Genomic DNA, 22142 nt, shown 5'->3' with positions numbered 1-22142 from the left:
ATAACTTGGAGCTGATTTGCTGGTGTTTTTACAGTACTTTATGTCCAACAATAAAAACAATTACAATAATAAAAATCATCTGTGGGCCGCCAGTTGGGGAAACCTGCTCTAAGGTACAGTGCATTCGGAAAGTATTTAGACCCCTTAACTTTTTCCACATTTTGTTACGTTAAAAACCTTATTCTGAAATGGATTAAATAGTTTTTTCCCCTCATCAATATACACACAATACCCAATAATGACAAAGCAAAAACAGGTTTTTAGACATTTTAGCAGAGTTATAAAACATTAAACACAAATATCATATTTACATAAGTATTCAGACCCTTCACTCAGTACTTTGTTGAAGCACCTTTGGCAGCGATTACAGCCTCGAGTCTTCTTGGGTATGTTACGAACCGGCTCTTAGCCCATAACAAAGAGGGAGACAACGCTGAGATTCAGAAATAACAAAAATATATTTATTAAATAAAGTAACCTATTTACAAGTAACAATGGTGTGTGTATCAGTAGTCAGTAGTGTAAGTGAGTGGATGCGTGCATAGATGGTGTTGAGGTGCCAAAACAAACCAACACAAAGAAGCCCCAAAATGCCACAACAAAACAACAACAGTGTGTCTGCATGGAGAGAGTCTCCTTGATATATGGGGGAAGGTGTATTTACACCTGAGCCCAGGTGTGTCCCATTTCGCTGACGACCCTCACAGCTCCGCCCACCTACATCCTATTAAGGAAAACAAGAGCAGAGAGAAAGAATTCGGCAGACAGAGTGGGAGGGTTGTCACAGGTATGATGCTACAAGCTTGGCACACCTGTATTTGAGGAATTTCTCCTATTCTTCTCTGCAGATCCTCTCAAGCTCTGTCAGGTTGGATGAGAGCGTTGCTGCACAGCTATTTTCAGGTCTCTCCAGAGATGTTCGATCGGGTTCAAGTCCGGGCTCTGGCTGGACTACTCAAGGACATTGAGACTTGTCCCGAAGCCACTCCTGCGTAGTCTTGGCTGTATGCTTAGGGTCGTTGTCCAGTTGGAAGGTGAACCTTCGCCCCAGTCTGAGGTCCTGAGCGCTCTGGAGCAGGTTTTCATCAAGGATCTCTCTGTACTTTGCTCTGTTCATCTTTCTCTCGATCCTGACTAGTCTCCCAGTCCCTGTCGCTGAAAAACATCCCCACAGCATGATGCTGCCACCACCATGCTTCACCGTAGGGATGGGGTCAGGTTTCCTCCAGATGTGACGCTTGGCATTCAGGCCAAAGAGTTCAATCTTGGTTTCATCAGACCAGAGAATCTTGTTTCTCATGGTCTGAAAGTCCTTTAGGTGCCTTTTGGCAAACTCCAAGCAGGCTGTCATGTGCCTTTTACTGTGGAGTGGCTTCCGTCTGGCCACTCTACCATAAAGGCCTGATTGGTGGAGTGCTGCAGAGATGGTTGTCCTTCTGGAAGGTTCTCCCATCTCCACAGAGGAACTATGGAGCTCTGTCAGCGTGACCATCGGGTTCTTGGTCACCTCCCTGACGAAGGCCCTTGTCCCACGATTAATCAGTTTGGCCGGGCGGCCAGCTCTAGGAAGAGCCTTGGTGGTTCCAAAATTCTTCCATTTAAGAATGATAGAGGCCACTGTGTTCTTGGGGACCTTCAATGTTGCAGAAATGTTTTGGTACACTTCCACAGATCTGTGCCTCGACACAATCCTGTCTCGGAGCTCTACGGACAATTCCTTCAACCTCATCGCTTGGTTTTTACTCTGACATGCACTGTCAACTGTGGGACCTTATATAGACAGGTGTGTGCCTCTCCAAATCAAGTTGCAGAAACATCTCAAGGATGATCAATGGAAAAAGGATGCAACTGAGCTCAATTTCGAGTCTCATAGCAAAGGGTCTGAATACTTATGTAAATAAATTCGCTTCATTATGGGGTATTGTGTGTAGATTGAATTCATTTAATCCATTTTAATAATAAGAATAAGGCTGTAACGTAACACAATGTGGAAAAAGGGAAGAGGTCTGAATACTTTCCAAATGGACTGTACACTGTGCTGGAGCAGGCCACTACAGAGTGCTATATCTATTTCAGTACTAAAGCATTGTTAGTTCACATTAAGGCCAAGCATAGAGTAATTACTATAGATAACAATTCCATTTCCTCTGGTTATATCAAAATCAAATCAAATGTATTTGACACATGCTTCATAAACAACAGGTGTAGACTAACAGTGAAACGCTTACTTACAGGTCCTTCCCAACAATGCAGAGAGAAAAAAAGAGAAATAATAGCACAATAAATAAATACACAATGAGTAACGATATCTTGACTTTATACACGGGGTACCAGTACCAAGTCGATGTGCAAGGGTACGAGGTAGATACAGTATGTACTGTACATATAGCTAGGTATAAAGTGAATAAGCAACAGGATAGATAATAAACAGTTGCAGCAGCGTATGTGATGAGTCAAACAGATTAGTGCAAAAAGGGGTCAATGCAGATAGTTAAATAGTTAACCAATACCTACCCGGACTAACTATTTAGCAGTCTTATGGCTTAGGGGTAGAAGCTGTTCAGGGTCCTGTTGGTTCCAGACTCGGTACCGATGGCTGTGCGGTAGCAGAGAGAACAGTCCATGAGTTCTGTGGCTGGAGTCTTTGACAATTTTTAGGGCCTTCCTCTGACACCGCCTGGTATATTGGTCCTGCATGGCAGGGAGCTCAGCCCCAGTGCCGTACGCACTACCCTTTGTAGTGCCTTGCGGTTGGATGCCAAGCAGTTGCCATACCAAGCAGTGATGCAGCCAGTCAAGATGCTCTCATTGGTGCAGCTGTATTACTTTTTGAGAATCTGAGGGCCCATTCCAAATCTTTTCAGCCTCCTAAGGGGGAAGAGGAGATGTCGTGCCTTCGTCACGACTGTGTTGGTGTGTGTAGACCATGATAATTCCTTAGTGATGTGGACACCGAGGAATTTGAAGCTCTCGACCCGCTCCACAACAGCCCCGTCGATGTGGATGGGGGCGTGCTCAGCTCTCCGTTTCCTGTAGTCCACGATCAGCTCCTTTGTCTTGCTGACGTTGAGGGAGAGGTTGTTGTCCTGGCACCACACTGCCAGGCCACTGACCTCCATATAGGCTGTCTCATCGTCGTCGGTGATCAGGCCAACCACCGTCATCTTGTCAGCAAACTTAATGATGGTGTTAGAGCCGTGCGCAGCCACTGAGTTGTGGGTGAAGAGGGAGTACATGAGGTGACTAAGCACGCAACCCTGAGGGGCCCCCCGTGTTGAGGGTCAGTGTGGCGGATGTGTTTTTGCCTATCCTCACCACCTGGGGGCGGCCCGTCAGGAAGTCCAGGAACCAGTTGCAGAGGGAGGTGTTTGGTCCTGAGCTTAGTGATGAGCTTGGAGGGCACTATGGTGTTGAACGCTGAGCTGTAGTCAATGAACAGCATTCTCACGTAGGTGTTCCTCTTGTCCAGGTGGGAGAGGGAAGTGTGGAGTGTAATAGAGATTGTGTCATCTGTGTATTTGAATTGGAGTGGGTCCAGGGTGTGTGGGATGATGGTGTTGATGTGAGCCATGGCCAGCCTTTCAAAGCATTTAATGGCTACAGATGTGAGTGCTACGGGGCGATAGTCATTTAGACAGGTTACCTTGGCGTTGTTGGGCACAGGGACTATGGTGGTTTGCTTGAAACATGTAGGTATTACAGATTGGTTCAGGGAGAGGCTGAAAATGTCAGTGAAGACAATTGCCAGCTGGTCAGCACATGCTTTGAGTACGTGTCCTGGTAATCCAGTTGGCCCTGCGACGTTGTGAATGTCAACCTGGTTAAAGTATTATGTTATCATATTCATACGAGGTTTCACTGAACCAGTTCCTTTTGAATGGAGTTGAATTTTAGAGCCTAGCTACAGCGAGAGATTAGTATTTCTGCCTGAAACGAGAGCCCAAATGGAAAATAATCATGAAATTCAAATAAGTATCTTGTATGGCAGAAGTAGATTACTTGTACAAAAATCTAGTAAGAATCAGGTAAGATACAAATAAATGATTTGTACATGCATCCTCTATTCCAAAATTTAAATTGTATGTTTAGCCTTGTTTGACAAAACACAATCGAATACTTACAGTAAGTGGCCACTTTCCTACATGTACATTGTATGACAAAATACACTGAGTATACCAAACATTAGGAACACCTTCATCTACACTGATTGAAGTGGATTAAACAAGTGACATCAATAAGGGAGCATAGCTTTCACCTGGTCAGTCTGTCATGGAAAGAGCAGGTGTTTTTAATGTTTTGTATACTCAGTTTATATGAATTATATGAGTCATCAATGAATATTATAAGAAAAGTGTATGTTCTGACAATGTAACCTCTACAAAATAAATGCTTTTCTTATAGGTTCCACATTGTTTTTATAAGTCAACATATAAAAAACATGACAATTACTATAAGAAAAATACAATATTTGTATATACACATTTCTCAAGTGAGTTTGTGTTTATACAGGACCTCCCGCCCCAACCTATCGTCAACCAATCATGTCAATGCAGAGCTATATGGAGCCCTCCGCATTGTTAGAACAGTTTGGGAGGCGCACAGCGATGCGGTACGGAGCTCAATTTGGCCTCCGCAACCCTCCGGAGGCTCTGCAATTGCGTCACACCCTCCGTATGGAGCTTCCGTATTGCATTCCCAGAGCAAGCGTAAATGGTCTTTTATACAATACATGCAATACAATACATTGCATGTATTGTATGTTTTTCATACAATACATGCAACAGCTTGCTATTACTATGATCTAAGTTCTTAGAAATGTGTATGTCCCATGTATGAGAGACCTTAGAAGGCTTAGCTTACATGTCTCTTGTATGTTTTTTATACAATATGTGCAACATTTTGGTTATGTTAAAATGTCATCCACCCATATAAGTCATATTACAAGAATCTTCCATGAATCTTGTATGTGTATTTGTTGCCATATCTATTGCTTACAAGTTCCAGGTAGAACATAAGAATCTTGTTAAATTCTTCTATATCTTTTCCATTTGGGAGAATATCTCATCCTTAAGAAGAAGCACTAGCTAGCTGCCTCAGCCTTGGGATTCATTAGCAGAGGCCATTTTGAGGTTGTTACTTCTCTGCAACACTAGTACTAAGGGACGTTCTTTGAGCCCAACATGGAGACAATTAGCCAGTGTAGCAGGTTGGGTAACCAGCTGTGTAATGCATCGCTGGGATTGGTCATTAGACAGGAAGACGTGGAGGGAGGCTAGGGTGGCTGAGGTGCCCTGGGGACCTTCTGGGGCAATGGACCATGCTGTGGGCGCTTTAGCATGTGTAGTGAATTATGTTCCAAGCACACACAGCCAGAAACACATAATCTAAAGTTGCTCTTAACTTCAACTTGCACTTTGCGTGATGATCTCATCTGATAGAGCTGTATATGGTCATGAGCAACCCATTTACAGTTGAGGTTTTAAGATATTGCATAATCAAAGATGGTGAAAATGTGTGTGTATGAGGACCATCTGAAGGATAGGCTACCCATTGCTATGGCAGTCAGCAGAAAATCATACGTCATACAGAACAATTATGAACTCTGCCAAAGAACACTGCAAACCAGTTATAATATAAAGACAGGACCAAAAAAAGAGTGAAATCTTCCTCAGCCCCAGAGCCTACTATCTGCTGGATAAATATGTGTTGCTGGAGCCTAGAGGTGTCTGTGCTGCTGATAAAAATAAACAATGTGTCTATATACACTCCAGCCTATTCTTCAACACAGAAACAACTCCACAAGGGAAGTGGTTTTCACTTCTGACAACAGTGTGGAGGAGCTAAGGTTAGGGAGCCAGGACTCAACTCAGCTTTATATTTCATTGCTGCAGAGCCACAATAGTCAGCTGGACCATTATGTATTCACACTCAATCACTCATCACCATGCACACACCCATTCACCACTTACGATGCTGCTATATTGATTATTATTACCATTAATATTTATCCTTTTTACCCATTTACATATACAGTATCTACTCCAGATACTGTATATGGCACTTTTTTCTTTCTTTCTTTTCATACTTCTCGTGTGTTTTCTTACTTTATAGTAGTACCTTATATTCTTTCCTCTCGCCTTGATACTGAATATTGAGTACTGCATTGTTGGGAAAGAGCTTGTAAATAAGAATTTCACTGTACTGTTTTACACCTGCTGTATTTTGTGAAAATAAACTTTGACACTTAAAACTGGCTGTGTTCTCCAGAAGCGTTAATAGATAGTTTTGTATAGAGGTGCTTGTAGAGGTCTTTCAGAAATTATCCAAGTCAACAACAGTTAGAGGTCAATGAAAAACAGAATAGCCTGCAATTAAAAATATGAATTCTCTGAATAAAAATATCAGATGTTGTGAACTTATACGGCCCCCTATTCCCTATGTAGTGTGTTTCTATTGCACTACCCATTAGGCCCTGGTCAAAAGTAGCACACTATATAGGGAATAGGGCGCCGTTTGGGATGCATCCCAAATGTTTAATGAAGACCAGATGGGATTTGATTGACTTGACAGAGCATCATAGAGGTCATCCTCTGTGAGTGTGTTTAGTGTGCCTTTACAGAGGGAGTGCTGGTCTAGTTCCTGGTGCTCTGTAGCCAACATCTGGAGAGTCTCTGACAGTAGCTTGTTCTTCTCTACTTCTTGTTCCAACTTCAGGCTCCACACACACACACACACACAAACCGACACACCACACACACACACACACACATAAACCGACACACCACACACCACACACACACACACACACACACACACACACACACGCACGCACGCACAAACCGACACACCACACACACACACACGCACAAACCGACACACACACACACACACACACACACACACGCACAAACCGACACACACACACACACGCACGCACAAACCGACACACACACACACGCACGCACAAACCGACACACCACACACACACTTGTTGGCACATTAGACAAGACATGGCACATTACAAACACTCTCCCACACAACATTAATTTGACATTTGTTTTAATACATCTATAATAGATAATCTGATAAACAGACAGTGATAGATGTGTTTGTGTGGTATTGATCTCTCCCTCTGTAGAGTTCTGTAGTTGAAGCTGCTCCTGACGGGCTGGCAGGTCATTGTTCTAAGCCCCGCCCTACAGATCCAGTTTCCTCCACTCGGAACCAAACCCCCCCGTCTCAGAGAGCACTGTGGCCCAGGATCAAGTGTCTTTCCTGGGAAACCTGAACTCGGTTGCTAGCCATTCCCCCCTTTGTCTGATGCTGCTGTTATGGATCCTCCACTAACCAGGAGGACAGCACTCTGACAAAACAACACTCTTACCAAGCAACAGCCTACGTCAGAACCCAGGCTTTGAACACTCAAGAGACAGCTGGAAAGAAAGTCAACCTACTTAGAGTTATATTAATACAGTTTCTCCTTTGATGCGTTTCCAGAGAAAATAAGTACTATGGTAAATAAATAAATACTTAGTATAGATTTTCCCTACTGATCTACTGAGGGGAGAAGTTGATTGAATTCTTTGAGTAAATAAAGCACAGTAACTGAAGACAAAAACAAAGTGAGCCAAGTCTCCACAGAGTGAAAAGATGCCAAAGTCACCTTGGGGAAGGATGACAGGCAAGCAGCCTCAGCTGATAGTCTCCATCGGAAACTGGAGCCCGTAAATCAGGCTGTAAATCTGAGATAGCGAAGAGAGGCCACCTTCCTCAATTAAAGTTATGAGAGAAAAAAAAAACAGCTTCATCAATTATCCTACCTGAGGGACTGTTTCACATTACACTGCACACGTAGCCTACACACAATCATGTACGCACACACACACACACACACACTCCCTCCCTCCCCCCTCTCTCTTTCTTTCCGAGGGGCAGTTTCTAATAATAGGTGATGATTCCTTTATTACAACCTATTGTGGCTGTCTGACATTCACCTTGGTGCGTTACTGTATGACTTATAGTGGTACAATGCACACATTGTTGAGCCTGTAGTCGTCACAGTCAAAAGGGCATGTCGACAAGCAATACCACAACCTCAGCAAAACACCTCTAATGTAAAACTCATACTGTTATCAGTGGTGTTTAATAACCACTAGGTCATAGCTACCTGAGAGGTAGAGGGACAGACAGTGAGAGGGTACTTGTTATCTATTCTATATGATGACGTAAAGGATTAGTGAATATTATAACATGGCTCTTTTACATAACTATGCAAACAAGGAGGAAAAACAACCACTTTACACCCAGAGGACAGATAGCAATTCCAAAGAGAGAATACTTCAATACAGAGGAGGATAAACAAAAACCCTTCAATACCAGAAGAGCCACTGGAGAGTGCAGTGACTATGATAGAATGTTGAAGTCTTCAGATTGTTTCTTAAAATGTCAGGACACTTACATACAGTATGTAGATGGTAAACTAAAAACTCAAAGTAGTTGCCTTGTAAGTTCACAATAGCAGGTGCTGATTCATACAAAAACATTCTCCATCCCCTCTAACCCAGACGATAGATTAGACAATAATCATAATATACACTCCATCTGTTCTCTATGGCCCTGACTTTAGTCTAGCCCAATGTTAATTACCCCAGCCCGCTTCAGTGCTGCGTCTGAGGTCAGAGTGGTGAGGAAGACTCCTGTGAATCAATATTCTAATAGCTGCTTCAAAAATAGTTCTCTCTGTTATCAACACATGATCAGGTTGGCAGGTGGGGTGTTGAAAGGTGAATCTATCACAACCGATAGGATCATTCATTTCCATCCATCCTTCGATGGAACAACAACACATCAAACAAGGGACAAGGCCAGGTAAACACGTTTTATGTACAGTACCTGAAACCACATCAAAATTGAATCCTGAATCCAATACAACAGGATTTATTTTTTGTCAAACCCATTCCTTGTGATTTTTCACCCTTCTCCCAAACGGGAGTGGGCAAGTCCACACTTTGGGGAGTGGAGAATTGGGACTCACTTTCTGAAGGGTGGAACATCAATTTCCTTTAAGAAATGAGGGTGATTTATTTCCATACTATAAATAGATGCCTTTGACATTCTGCTGAATATATTCCTTTGATTCTGCTGTCTGGCACCATAGTGTCAGAAACAGTTTATTTAGTCTTCTCTCTTTCCCCCCCCCATACAAGTTACAGTGCAAAAGGTCTCTCAACACATTCACATCAGCTAAGAAGCCATCCTCTAGAGATCTCAATGGAGGTTAGGGAGAGTTGGTACTGTAGCGAGAGGGAGAACATAACCAGATGCTGTCTGAAATAGGTCAGGGTTAGTCCCAGTCTGTATGCTCTGGAAGGGGATTTGCTTAGATATAGCATAAATAAAGGAAAATATCAGCTACAATTTCATTTCAATTAGGAACGAGCCTCTCTATTGAGGCCAGTTGTTTAATGCTGAAAGATGCTTTGTTCACATCTACCGCTCTCCATTTTCCACTTAGATCACAAGATGCAAGGTATATCTACAGTAGAACATTCTAGATTTAAATCTAGGACATAATTATGAGAAACCGCCATTTTGATGAACATAACATATGCTGCCTTTTATATCCACCAGATGGAGCATCCTTACAAATAGTATATTCATTCTCACTCTGCCTGTGAAATAGAACAATCACTTGTAACCACAAAACTCAACACTCCTCTCAGAACAAGGTTCATCTCTGTAGCTACAGAAACTATTTGAGCTCACGTTGCAGCCTGAGCCAAGGCTCACAAGACCATCTGAAGCGCTTGCTTGGCTCTGGAGAAAAATCTGGGAATACTTTGTTGTGTAACGTGCCCCTTTCTTTCTCTCATACCCTCCTCTCCTCCTCATCCCCCTATCCCATCCCTCCATCCTCTCGCCTCAGCACACACAGCGCTATTTTAAGCTCTGCTGAGGCTTTGTGGCTGTGCTGTACTCTGTGTCGAAGGCCTGGGAGAATCACAGCTCCCAGCCTCCCTGCCCGGGACCCTGAAGCTGCAAGCTTTAACTTTGTTTTCACGCTAGAGGGGAAAGAGATTCGGGGCAAACGGGTCCCATTGAATACTAGATACACTACTGTACAGTGTTGACTGTACAGCCATGATACATCTAAATGGGGTTAGGGCTTCTTTACCACTAAGCGGTTTTGTCTCTTCACTACCCTCCCAATTGTGCATTTAACTAAACATATTTATATAATGGAGTAGCATTAACTAAACATGGCAACAACAACAACAACAAAAAAGGTCCTGGGGCCTGTTTAGTAGGGTGCAATGTCACTGAACATTCAAATCAAGTCATCACTATTTATTATATTTGCAACATATCTGAACATTTGACCTGTGAATACAGCCTGGTTCTACATGCTGTGATCACAGCGACAGGGCTGAAAGTCAGACTGTAAAATAAACAGGACAGGAAGTGTTTAGGTTCATCTTCAGGCCCTGTGCAGTGAGCTGGCCCACTGAGAGAGGTCAGCGCGGAGAGCAGGGAGCAGACCTGGGCTCAGGTCACCATCTCCCCTGGTGAGAGATGAAAGACAGGGTGACTCATTGAGGAGACGAGGGGTTATGGCTGCCTGGCATCTGTCTGCGATGCTGTTCCCTGAGGGGTTGGAGGCGGCTGTCATTCTGTCTTGTGGACATAATGTATGTGAATGACTTTAGAAGTCTCACACAAAACCACTGATACTGGTAACAAAAACCAAGTGACAGCGGTTGTTCTTGTTTCTCCAGATAAAACAATTATAACATGGAGCCAGTGTTTTTGTTGTGACGTAGGTGTGAGGCAGATAGAGTTAAATGGCAAAGATGTTGCTGAGACAGTTGCGCAGAAGTGTGTGTATATGTGTGTGTGTGTGTGCATCAGACTCCACTCTAAGGAGTTTCTTAACCGCCTACATACAATACAGTCACTACGGTGATGTCAAGTCTGTATTGGAAAACAAAGCAGGAAAACAAAGACAGACAAGACATCCACAATTCAAAGACCAATCACACTGTCTCTCCCCCTGCCTGAGATAAATCATTTTGACTTCTTGGCTAACAGTCCCAATCTGGATCTAACGAATGATCTGGGTCAGGGAATATTCACCCACTGGAGGGGGGACTAACTGGAGCTAAACCCCCATATGACTCACATCATCTTCATATCACACATCTGTAGGAACTGAAAGCTGTCCATAACACAACAACAATCACAACAAACCCGACAACATGCGGCTCAATGTTAACTTTGGATCTTGATCATGTTTCCCTTGTCAGGAAAATCTTCTGGCCATACCAGTTCAACATGACATGGGGTCAGGAGTTTTTCCTGATCAGGCACACAGTCCAGAAAAACTCCTGACTCCACCAGTATTACATGACTGTGGCACTGAGTTTTCCTTGGTCAGATACAGTCAGGAAAAACTCAGGGCACTATTAATCACCCTCTCTGAGGGTCTCGGGGGGAGTTGGGATATGCAAAAAACACATTTCCATTTCACACATGCGTATAATACACACTTGTACAGGACAAATATAAGCACCAATCAAATAATTATCATCATCATCATCATCATGACAAGCAAAGAATGTCTATTTAGGCAGCAGCTGCAGCAGTAGAAGCAGTAGTGAGAGCTGTGCCCGTGGTAGGAACAGAGGGATGGAGATGGATGGAAGAATTAGTGTTAATACTGTCCAGCTCTCCCTCTTGGACACTCTGCTAGGTGTCTTAATCTCATTAGTCTGATCTAACACATCCAACTCAGAGAGGGAGCCGACACACATCGTTGTGCTTGTTCAGACATCTCTGTGATCCGTTGTCCAAGCAACCAATCCCCTGTGTCGACTGTCTGGCCAGTGAGCCCCATTTATGACATTCACTTTGCATCGCTCACTGTGGATATAATCTTCTAGAATGCTGCTAGATATTCTGAGTGCTATCAGACAGAACTAGCCCAGGACCAGCAAGCAGAAGGCAATGTATCCGACCACTGTTGGGTCGTTTGAATGCCACCTCAAACTGTCATTTTTAAACAGTGACTCATCAGAAAAAGGTGGGAAGGAAATACAAACTTTTTCCAGACATACACTACATGGCCAAATGCTCGTTGAACATCTCATTCCAAAATCATGGGCATTAATATGGAGTTGGTCCCCCCTTTGCTGCTATAACAGCCTCCACTCTTCTGGGAAGGCTTTCCACTAGATGTTGAAACATTGCTGTGGGGACTTCCTTCCATTCAGCCACAAGAGCATTAGTGAGGTCGAGCACTGATGTTGGGCGATTAGGCCTGGCTCGCAGTTGGAGTTCCAATTCATCCCAAAGGTGTTTGATGAGGTTGAGGTGAAGGCTCTGTTCACACCGATCTCGACAAATCATTTCTGTATGGAACTCGCTTTGTGCATGGGGGCATTGTCATGCTGAAACAGGAAAGGGCCTTCCCAAAACTGTTGCCACAAAGTTGGAAGTACAGAATCATCTAGAATGTCATTGTATGCTGTAGCGTTAAGATTTCCCTTCACTGGAACTAAGGGGCCTAGCCCAAACCATGAAAAACAGCCCCAGACCATTATTCCTCCTTCACCAAACTTTACAGTTGGCACTATTGGGGCAGGTAGCATTCTCCTGCCATCTGCCAAACCCAGATTATTCCGTCGGACTGCCAGATGGTGAAGCGTGATTCATCACTCCAGAGAACGCGTTTCCACTGCTCCAGAGTCCAATGGACACGAGCTTTACACCACTCCAGCCAACACTTGGCATTGCGCATGGTGATCTTAGGCTTGTGTGCGGCTGCCCTGCCATGGAAACCCATTTCATGAAGCTCTCGACGTACAGTTCTTGTGCTGACGTTGCTTCCAGAGGCAGTTTGGAACTCGGTAGTGAGTGTTGCAACTGAGGACAGATGATTTTTACTTGCTATGCGCTTCAGAACTTGCCGGTCCCGTTCTATGAGCTTGTATGGCCTACCACTTCGTAGCTGAGCCATTGTTGCTCCTAGACGTTTCCACTTCACAATAACAGCACTTATAGTTGACCGGGGCAGCTCTAGCAGGGCAGAAATTTGACAAACTGACTTGTTGGAAAGGTGGTATACTATGAGAGTGCGACGTTGTCACTGAGCTCTTCAGTACGGGCCATTCTACTGCCAATGTTTGTCTATGGAGATTGCATGGCTGTGTGCTCGATTTTATATACCTGTCAACAACGGGTGTGGCTGAAATAGCCAAATCCACTAATTTGAAGGGCCACGTAGTATATGTTTCTTACCATGAAGCTGCTGAAATACTGGTTGATTATTGCAGTCATATCATCAATGACCTACTAAACTCAGCAAAAAAAGAAACGTCCCTTTTTCAGGACCCTGTCTTTCAAAGATAATTCGTAAAAATCCAAATAACTTCACAGATCTTCATTGTAAAGGGTTTAAACACTTTTCCCATGCTTGTTCAATGAACCATAAACAATTAATGAACATGCACCTGTGGAACGGTCGTTAAGATACTAACAGCTTACAGACGTTAGGCAATTAAGGTCACAGTTATGAAAACTTAGGACACTAAAGAGGCCTTTCTACTGACTCTGAAAAACACCAAAAGAAAGATGCCCAGGGTCCCTGCTCATCTGCGTGAACGTGCCTTAGGCATGCTGCAAGGAGGCATGAGGACTGCAGATGTGGTCAGGGCAATAAATTGCAATGTCCGTACTGTGAGACGCCTAAGACAGCACTACAGGGAGACAGGACGGACAGCTGATCGTCCTCGCAGTGACAGACCACGTGTAACAACACCTGCACAGGATCGGTATATCCGAAAATCACACCTGCGGGACAGGTACAGGATGGCAACAACAACTGCCCAAGTTACACCAAGAACGCACAATCCCTCCATCAGTGCTCAGACTGTCCACAAGTGGCTGGACTGAGGGCTTGTAGGCCTGTTGTAAGGCAGGTCCTCACCAGACATCACCAGCAACAACGTCGCCTATGGGCACAAACCCACCGTCGCTGGACCAGACAGGACTGGCAAAAAGGGCTCTTCACTGACGAGTCGCGGTTTTGTCTCACCAGGGGTGATGGTCGGATTCGTGTTTATCGTCGAAGGAATGAGCGTTACACCGAGGCCTGTACTCTAGAGCGGGATCGATTTGGAGGTGGAGGGTCCGTCATGGTCTGGGGCGGTGTGTCACAGCATCATCGGACTGAGCTTGTTGTCATTGCAGGCATTCTCAACGCTGTACGTTACAGGGAAGACATCCTCCTCCCTCATGTGGTACCCTTCCTGCAGGCTCATTCTGACATGACCCTCCAGCATGACAATGCCACCAGCCATACTGCTCGTTCTGTGCGTGATTTCCTGCAAGATAGGAATGTCAGTGGTCTGCCATGGCCAGCGAAGAGCCCGGATCTCAATCCCATTGAACACGTCTGGGACCTGTTGGATCGGAGGGTGAGGGCTAGGGCCATTCTGGGAACTTGCAGGTGCCTTGGTGGAAGAGTGGGGTAACATCTCACAGCAAGAACTGGCAAATCTGGTGCAGTCCATGAGTACTTAATGCAGCTGGTGACCACACCAGATACTGACTGTTACTTGTGATTTTGACCCCCCCCCCCCTTGTTCAGGGACACATTATTCCATTTCTGTTAGTCACATATCTGTGGAACTTGTTCAGTTTATGTCTCAGTTGTTGAATCTTATGTTCATACAAATATTTACACATGTTAAGTTTGCTGAAAATAAACGCAGTTGCCAGTGAGATGACGTTTCTTTTTTTGCAGAGTTTACATTCAAACCAAGGACTTCAGCCTTGCTCTCTTTCTGTATTGCAGAGGGACTCTATTGTCATTCAACCTTCCCTCTGGGAATGTCATCGCACCAGATGTTGAAGTCCAAGATTACTAAACACAGCAGCACTGTGAGCACAGTTTGTCCTTACTGTATCCATGTATTGCGAAATCGTCTACTAATTCTCTACTCTTTTTCATTTTCCAACAAACAGTTTCAGCTTTTCTTCAGGTTCCTCTAACAACATGACAGGGTGCACTGCAATAAAACCCAATGTCATAAAATGTAGATACATTTCCAGATAAAAGTTGTAAATGCACTGAACGCTATGCAAAACCCTCTTCATGCACACTCAATGACGACTTGTTCTCAATGTAAAACGCCTGTTTTTAATCATCTACCTACATTGCAAAAGAGACCCTACCCTGGTCTCAATGGTGACTCCCTGTTTAAATAAAAGGTAAAATAAATTAATTGAAATAACACTCACCTGAACAACCTTCAAGTACTTAGCCTCAGAATGAAACAAGCACAGTCTATAAAGAGCAGCCTAATGCAAATAGACCCATAGTAGTTCAGAAGACAATGAAAAACAGCGAGGATGTTTGTCTTTACCTGAGTGGATAGAGGGTGCTGCTGTCACTTTTCCTTCTCTCTCCTGTCCTCGGGGTGCTCTGCTGGGTGGTGGAAGTGTGCCTGCCTCTGTGAACGTGTGTGTGAACGCATGCGTCTCTGCCTGAGTGTTAATATGCACAAGCAACAGTTCCGTCTCTAAATGCTTAACGTTTCCCTTAAGCAAGAGCGTGTGTGCCTGCACTGATCTGCAAGCAGAGTGCAGAGCTCAGCATAAAAGCGGATCTTGCTTGGCCGTGTCCTTGCTGCATACTCGCTAGTGATTACCACTCTGTTCTACTGATGTCCCAAGGGCACGGCACGGCCGCTAGGACAGGTGTACACACACACACACACCACTACACAAACCCTCCCTTCTATACATACACAGGCATCAGCCCCACCCAATTCACTACCCCTCCCTTGTCACGCACAGCTACTGGCCAGTCACAGCAGAGGGAGGGGCTTGAGGCTTCTATAACCCATTCACCATGAATGCATGTGCCAATAAGAACACAGCACACTTGTAAATAATTGTGTAAGCATCAATACGAGTGAATGGGATAGATGCTCTTCATCAATGAATTTTGACTCCCAGTTTTGTCTTTTTAGGACCAATGCCCCACTTTTTAACAGAGGCATAACTTTCCTGGTTGGAAAGATGTAATACTACACACAAAAGTAAAAAAGGGTTGCAACCTACACAAGTACAGTGAAATGCCTTTCTTGCTAGCTCCAAACCCAACAATACGGTAATCGATATTGTACTAAAGATAACATAAGGTAGAACAAAAACACAAGAAATATACAGGGTCAGTTCCAATACCATATTTACAATGTGCAGGGATACTAGAGTGATAGAGGTAGATACTGTATGTATAGGGGTAAGGTGACTATGCATCAGGATAGAAGACAAAGAGTAGCAGCAGCGTATATGATGATTGTATGCGAGTGTGTGTAGTCAGTATAAATGTGTGTGCATGTTGTGTGTGTTGGAGTGTTAGTGAGTGTGTAGAGTCCTGCGAGTGTGCATTGAGAAGGGTCAACTCAGATAGTCTGTGTACCCATTCTGTTAGCTATTTAGCAGTCTTATGGCTTGGGGATAGAAGCTGTTCAGGAGCCTGTTGGTGTCAGACTTGATGCACCGGTACTTCTTGCTGTGCGGAAGCAGAGAGAACAGTCTATGGCTTGGGTAGCTGAGTCTTTAATGATTTTCCACACCACCTGACAGAGGTCCTGGATGGCAGGGAGCTCTGCCCAGTGACATATTGGGCTGTCCGCACCACTCTCTGTAGCACCATGCAATCGAGGGGCGGTGCTGTTGCCATACCAAGCAGTGATGCAGCCAGTCAAGATGCTCTCAATGGTGCAGAACATTTTGAGGATTTGAGGGCCTATGCCAAACCTTTTCAACTTCCTGAGGGGGAAGAGGCGCTATTGCGCCTTCTTCACAACTGTGCGTGTGTGAGTGGACCATTTTAAGTCCTTAGTGATTTGGACAGAGTAGCTCTCGACCTGCTCCACTGCAGCTCTGTCAATGCGGATGGGGGCTTACTTGGTCTTACTGACATTGAGGAGAGGTTGTTGTCTCTGACCTCCTCCCTCTAGGCTGTTTCATCATCACCGGTGATCAGGCCTACCACCGTCGTGTCGTCAGCAAACATGATGGTGTTGGAGTCGTGTGTGGCCACACAGTCGTGGGTGAACAGGGAGTACAGGAGGGGATTAAGCGCACAGCCTGTGGGGCCCCCCGTGTTAAGGGTAAGCGTGGCGGAGGTGATGTTGCCTACCCTCACCACCTGGGGTCATTGACATTCAGGACATTGACCGACAGTGGCAGAAGACTGGTAGAAGCTGTGAAGGCGAAGTAAGTACACTGACAGCTGAATGAATGGGAGATCTTTTGTTTTTCTCCTCATTCTTCACCATGGATAGAAAAATAGACACTTGAGTCTCCAATTTCTGCTGGCAGGCTTCAGTGGCCTGAAAGAGAGCGAGAGAGACACTTCACCCGCCGCACACAGCTTTGATAGGATGCTATTCACTTTTCTTGGCACACTGAACTATGTATTCAACACTATACTTGACACTGAGGCCGGGTTTCAACCAACACAGATTTAAGACCAGGGCACTGTGATTGAATTTTACAGAGTGTTACGAACCCCGTGGCTTTAAAAGTCTAGGGTGGATGGCAAAGAGGCCAGTAACATAACTCATGCAAATTAGGCTATTGCCAAGGAACATTGAGAACAAAATACGGCAACAACCAAATGCTACCGTCAAACACAAAATGTTTATTATAAAACACACGCTAAATGGTTTGGGGAAAAGGGGCTGAGCTGGACCCAAGAAATGAAACAAAGTCAAAAAACCCTAAACTGATCTTACCTACCTCAAGAACTACTAATCTTACTGCTAACCATACAAAAATACAATGGGTGGTCCGCTCAGGTCTAACTAGTGTGTTTAGACAAGGTTTTCCTACGGGTAGTGTATGCCCAAGGGCGACTTGCTAAATCCCCCTTTTCCCAGGCACAAACAAACAATATAGGTACCATACGGACTAAACCGTTAACGAGTGAGTACACAAAAACAAGACACCACCGTATACATACTCACAAACAAAAAGAGTCTCTGTCAGCAAACACAACTGACTAGCTTTTAACACAAGGGGATGATTGGGTAAGAAAACATAAACAGGTGGTGCAATCAGGAGAAATGTCCACTGATTGGTCCACCTCAGCAATCAGCAGATTAACTGATGACTGACAGGTGGGACACCCCAACGACCTCCAATCAGGAACACAAAGGACACCTGTGATTAGAGCAGAAGGAGAGGAAAAACACAAACACACATACAGGATACCTGTATCCATAACACAGAGGATTCATGCTTGAGCCTTCATCCATGGTGTTTACAGCCAATGTGATCTCTACAAACATCAGGGAAATTATCTTTAAAAGTAAAGCGTAATGGACAGGTTGTCACTTGTCACTAGGCCTTTTCATACTGCATTGTTCTTAGCCTCAGATTATCCTTAGCCCTAGGCTAAAACTGGGTCTAGGCTAGCTTAGCCTGTGTTCACACAAACAGGGCTAACTGAAACCAACTGTCACTTTTCTGGAGTAGAATATTAATAATGAGGTAACAATGGAACTCTGTGATTGGCTAGCCCCGTAAAAGTCGTAATCTGTGTTGGTTTCAGTTCCGGTCTGTGTGTGTGTAGACCAGTGGTTTCAACCTGTGGTCCGCGGTGCAGGTGGTCTGCGAAATGTATTTTAGATGAAGAACTTTTGATTTGGTGATTTGGTGATCTCCAGAATGGAAACATTTGGGAAACGCTGGTTTAGACTTCATCTGACCTGGAGGGAGTCTGAGGTCGCCAAGATCCATCTTCATCACCCTCCTCATCTGTCTGCTCCTGGGTAGAGTGACGGCTGCTGTAGGCCACATGCTCCTCCAGGGCATCCAGCCATCTCTGTAAACACACACGCACAAATAAAAACACACCACAGAACTAGGCCTATGTGTTGTAAACTATGAAGTACGGTGTACCAAACCACATATAATCTATACTAGGAGAACGTGACTTTTCTTATAGCCTCTGGATCTGTCTTGGATGACACCTTAAAGTGATGGAGACTGATCAAAGCACTGGAGGCTGAAGAAAAACTAGTCCCATGCTGGAACCTGGAGAGATCCATGAATGACATAAAATCTAAATGAGTGACATAAATAATAACAATAGACATTACATATATGACCATAGGTTTTTCTAATGTCAACATAATGTGACAGATAGGCATTGCAAGAATAGAGGAGGGTAGGCCTATACATAACAGTGAAAGGTTAACTAATGGTCTGTTGTGCTGTCCAAATCGTAATGTGTGGTAGAGCATGGAGAACACAGTGCCCTGGTGCCTACCTACCCTGCAGTGAGCTTTCATCAGAGCCTTAGAGCCTTGCTTCCGGACACCAGCCACTGCATCAGCTCTGGAAACAAACACACAGACAGATGAAGATATCCCTGCACTACCTCAGGCTCTTCAGGGGATAAGAGGAGGAGCAAGTTGCTGTGCTGTGTATCCAATAGGGAGAGGGGGAGGAAGGGTGGACGTAGCATAAAGACTCACTGTCTAGGATACTAGGATAGATCCCCGTTTTGAATGACCACCAAATAGGAATGCCATCCCAGAAAACGGGAACTCTGTGAGGGTCAAACGCAGCATCACTACATTACAATGTCAGTTTTCAGAAGTTTCAGTAACACTAAACACCAGTTCCCTAATATACTAATTCTATAGTAAGTATAAAATAATTCCATTCTGTTCAAGATTGTACAGTATATTTCAAAATACATTAATATTTGCTTAGAATAAAAAATTAAAACACACAAATACCTTCCATAGTATGCCTTCAAACTTCGGCACAACATGTCATATCCTTTAGGGGAAGAAAAAAAAAAGAGTTCATGTTTCAGTAGATTCACAGAATCAGCAGCTTTTTGCTCCAATGTTCTTCTCGTACCTCACCTTGTCATTTCCTCAGTGGACATATCAGTTGCTACATAGCGCTAGTTCTTGATCCTGGGGCTGGCTCGACTTGAGCATCTTTCCGACACGCTGCTTCTGCCCCCTGTAGGCAGCACAGTGTAATGGCGTGTTCCCCTGCCGGTCTCTACAGTGGATGTCTGGAGGCCGCTTCTTGCTGAGCTGAGAAAGGTAAGACAACAAAAGTGAATTAATTAATTACGCACATGGTGTCTATACATTCACTTAACATGCATGACACATGTAAGTTAACTCCGCATGCAAGCAATTGATAAATGTGCAAACTAAATTTGTATAGAACCAAACAAGTTTTTGTGGCAGAATCTTGCATCCTCTATGGAAGGACTAGGTTGACCTCTTCAATTGCAAAGTCATTAACCAAGCTGATGACAATGTAAGATGAAATGTAACATGACATACAGTGTTAATCATCAAGAAGAACATTTGGGCTGTCAGCCCAAACCCAGGCTACTACTCTACTCCACCCTGAGGTTGAGAGGTTCAGTGGAGGGTCAGGGATGATCAGATGCTGAACAGCTGAGACAGGCTGAAGATGTATCCCTCTCTGTCCGCCTCCAGAAGCTTCTCCTCCTGCCTCCTCTCCGCACTTATCTCTGCAGCTGTGTACAAATTATATAGGGTTTGTAAACTAGGGTTGGGTTCAGTAGGGCAAACTGTAGCAAAATGTTATGCAAGGGGAAAGGAAAATATGTGTTCTTATTGGACAAGTTCAGATAGTATCTCCCCATTTCATTCTGTTTAAAATATCACTTGACCCACTGAAAATGTGTGTTCTTATTGGACAAGTTCAGGAAATACCATGCCATTTCAAAACGTTTTCCACCTACTGAACACAACCCAGTGCAGGGACGAAGAGAGTGCAGGGACCATCAATGACACAACCTACCCTCCAGCATGGTGATGGTCTCATCATCCTCATAGACAGATTTAGGGACCTGGGCTGTCCCGTTGATGATAGCGGCACAGGCATCGTATCGCAACAGCAACAGAACTACACTACTAAGTAGCTGTGCATACAACAACACCTGAACACATGATCTTGTACACACATGTGAAAGTACTGGAAAAAGCATATGGCATGATGAAATGTTTACCTTTCTTCCTGTGAAGGCAGCTTTGTGTAGAGGCTTGTCCCCCATGTTATTCTGCAAATTCACATCAGCACCATCCTAACAACACACACGAGGCTTAAACATGAATTTGAATACAACCAAGTACTGTATAGGTAAAGTGATGTGTAATACATCAATAATTGATAAGTAAGTCTGTATTCTCACCTTGAGTAACACCTCCACAACATCTTTGTGTCCAAAGTAGCAGGCCAGATGTAGAGGTATCCAACCTGCACTGGCCTTGGTCTTACCTGGAGGACATCACATCAGTTTGATTTCAAGAACATGCTGGCTACTCAACATAAAATGTATATATATATTTTTTATAATCACATACACCTGATAGGTGCAGTGAAATGTGTTGTTTTACAGGGTCAGCCATAGTAGTAAGGTGCCCCTTGAGCAAATTATTGTTAAGTGCCTTGCTCAAGGACACATCAATACGTTTTTTACCTTGATGGCTCAGGTATTCGAACCAGCGACCTTTCAGTTAGTTACTGCCCCAAACGCTCTAACCACTAGGCTACCTGACGCCCAATATACATTAGAATACATTGAGGTAAAGGGTACCTCTGCAATTGATGTTGAGTCTGAGATCTTGCTCAAGCCTGAGCTGCAGAAGCCACTGGATAAGAGACAGGCTTCTTATCTCGGAATAGTGGAGTAAATGCTCCTCAGGGTCTGACAGGTCCATCACTGAAACTCACTATAATAAAACAACAATAAATGGCTCAATAATTGATGTAGCCTATCTGGCATTACAGACTGATACTTACTAAATCTGCAACAACGTCACAATTTGTGCTGTGACTTACATCATGAAAATAAATACACGTCTGGGTGCATGATCACTCACCTCACCCGAGCCAACTCTTATTGGTAGATTCCATGCGCAACAGGTGCTTAAAACAACATTTAGCTTTGATATCCGGGACATTTGTCCATGTTCCGGCGCTTGAAATCAATATTTGGTGGTTGTAATAGTAGCCTACAGAAAAGTAACGTTTTTGAGGAGTGTGTGGTCGGCTACGCTAAA

General features: G+C 44.1%; 1 pseudogene across 1 annotated transcript in view; it reads right to left on the bottom strand.

The window, feature by feature from the left end:
- LOC311098893 (oxysterol-binding protein-related protein 1-like) overlaps nucleotides 1-21800 on the bottom strand; it is a 46232-nt pseudogene extending 24432 nt beyond the window's left edge. Inside the window, exons 1-13 of the transcript in view lie at nucleotides 21677-21800; nucleotides 21272-21357; nucleotides 21089-21163; nucleotides 20881-20992; nucleotides 20508-20593; nucleotides 19991-20135; nucleotides 19824-19866; nucleotides 19557-19630; nucleotides 19353-19416; nucleotides 19014-19113; nucleotides 18786-18901; nucleotides 17304-17405; nucleotides 6564-6720 (exon numbers count right to left, since the gene is read on the bottom strand). The product of the transcript in view is annotated as an oxysterol-binding protein-related protein 1-like (transcript). The remainder of the gene's footprint in view (nucleotides 1-6563; nucleotides 6721-17303; nucleotides 17406-18785; nucleotides 18902-19013; nucleotides 19114-19352; nucleotides 19417-19556; nucleotides 19631-19823; nucleotides 19867-19990; nucleotides 20136-20507; nucleotides 20594-20880; nucleotides 20993-21088; nucleotides 21164-21271; nucleotides 21358-21676) is intronic.
- Nucleotides 21801-22142: the final 342 nt, after the last annotated feature.

This window comes from Coregonus lavaretus (genome assembly GCF_964263955.1).
Source record: "Coregonus lavaretus genome assembly, chromosome: 23".
Lineage (NCBI taxonomy): Eukaryota > Metazoa > Chordata > Actinopteri > Salmoniformes > Salmonidae > Coregonus > Coregonus lavaretus.
Note: the sequence above shows the minus strand (reverse complement) of the source record. Positions and strands in the feature narration are given on the sequence as shown.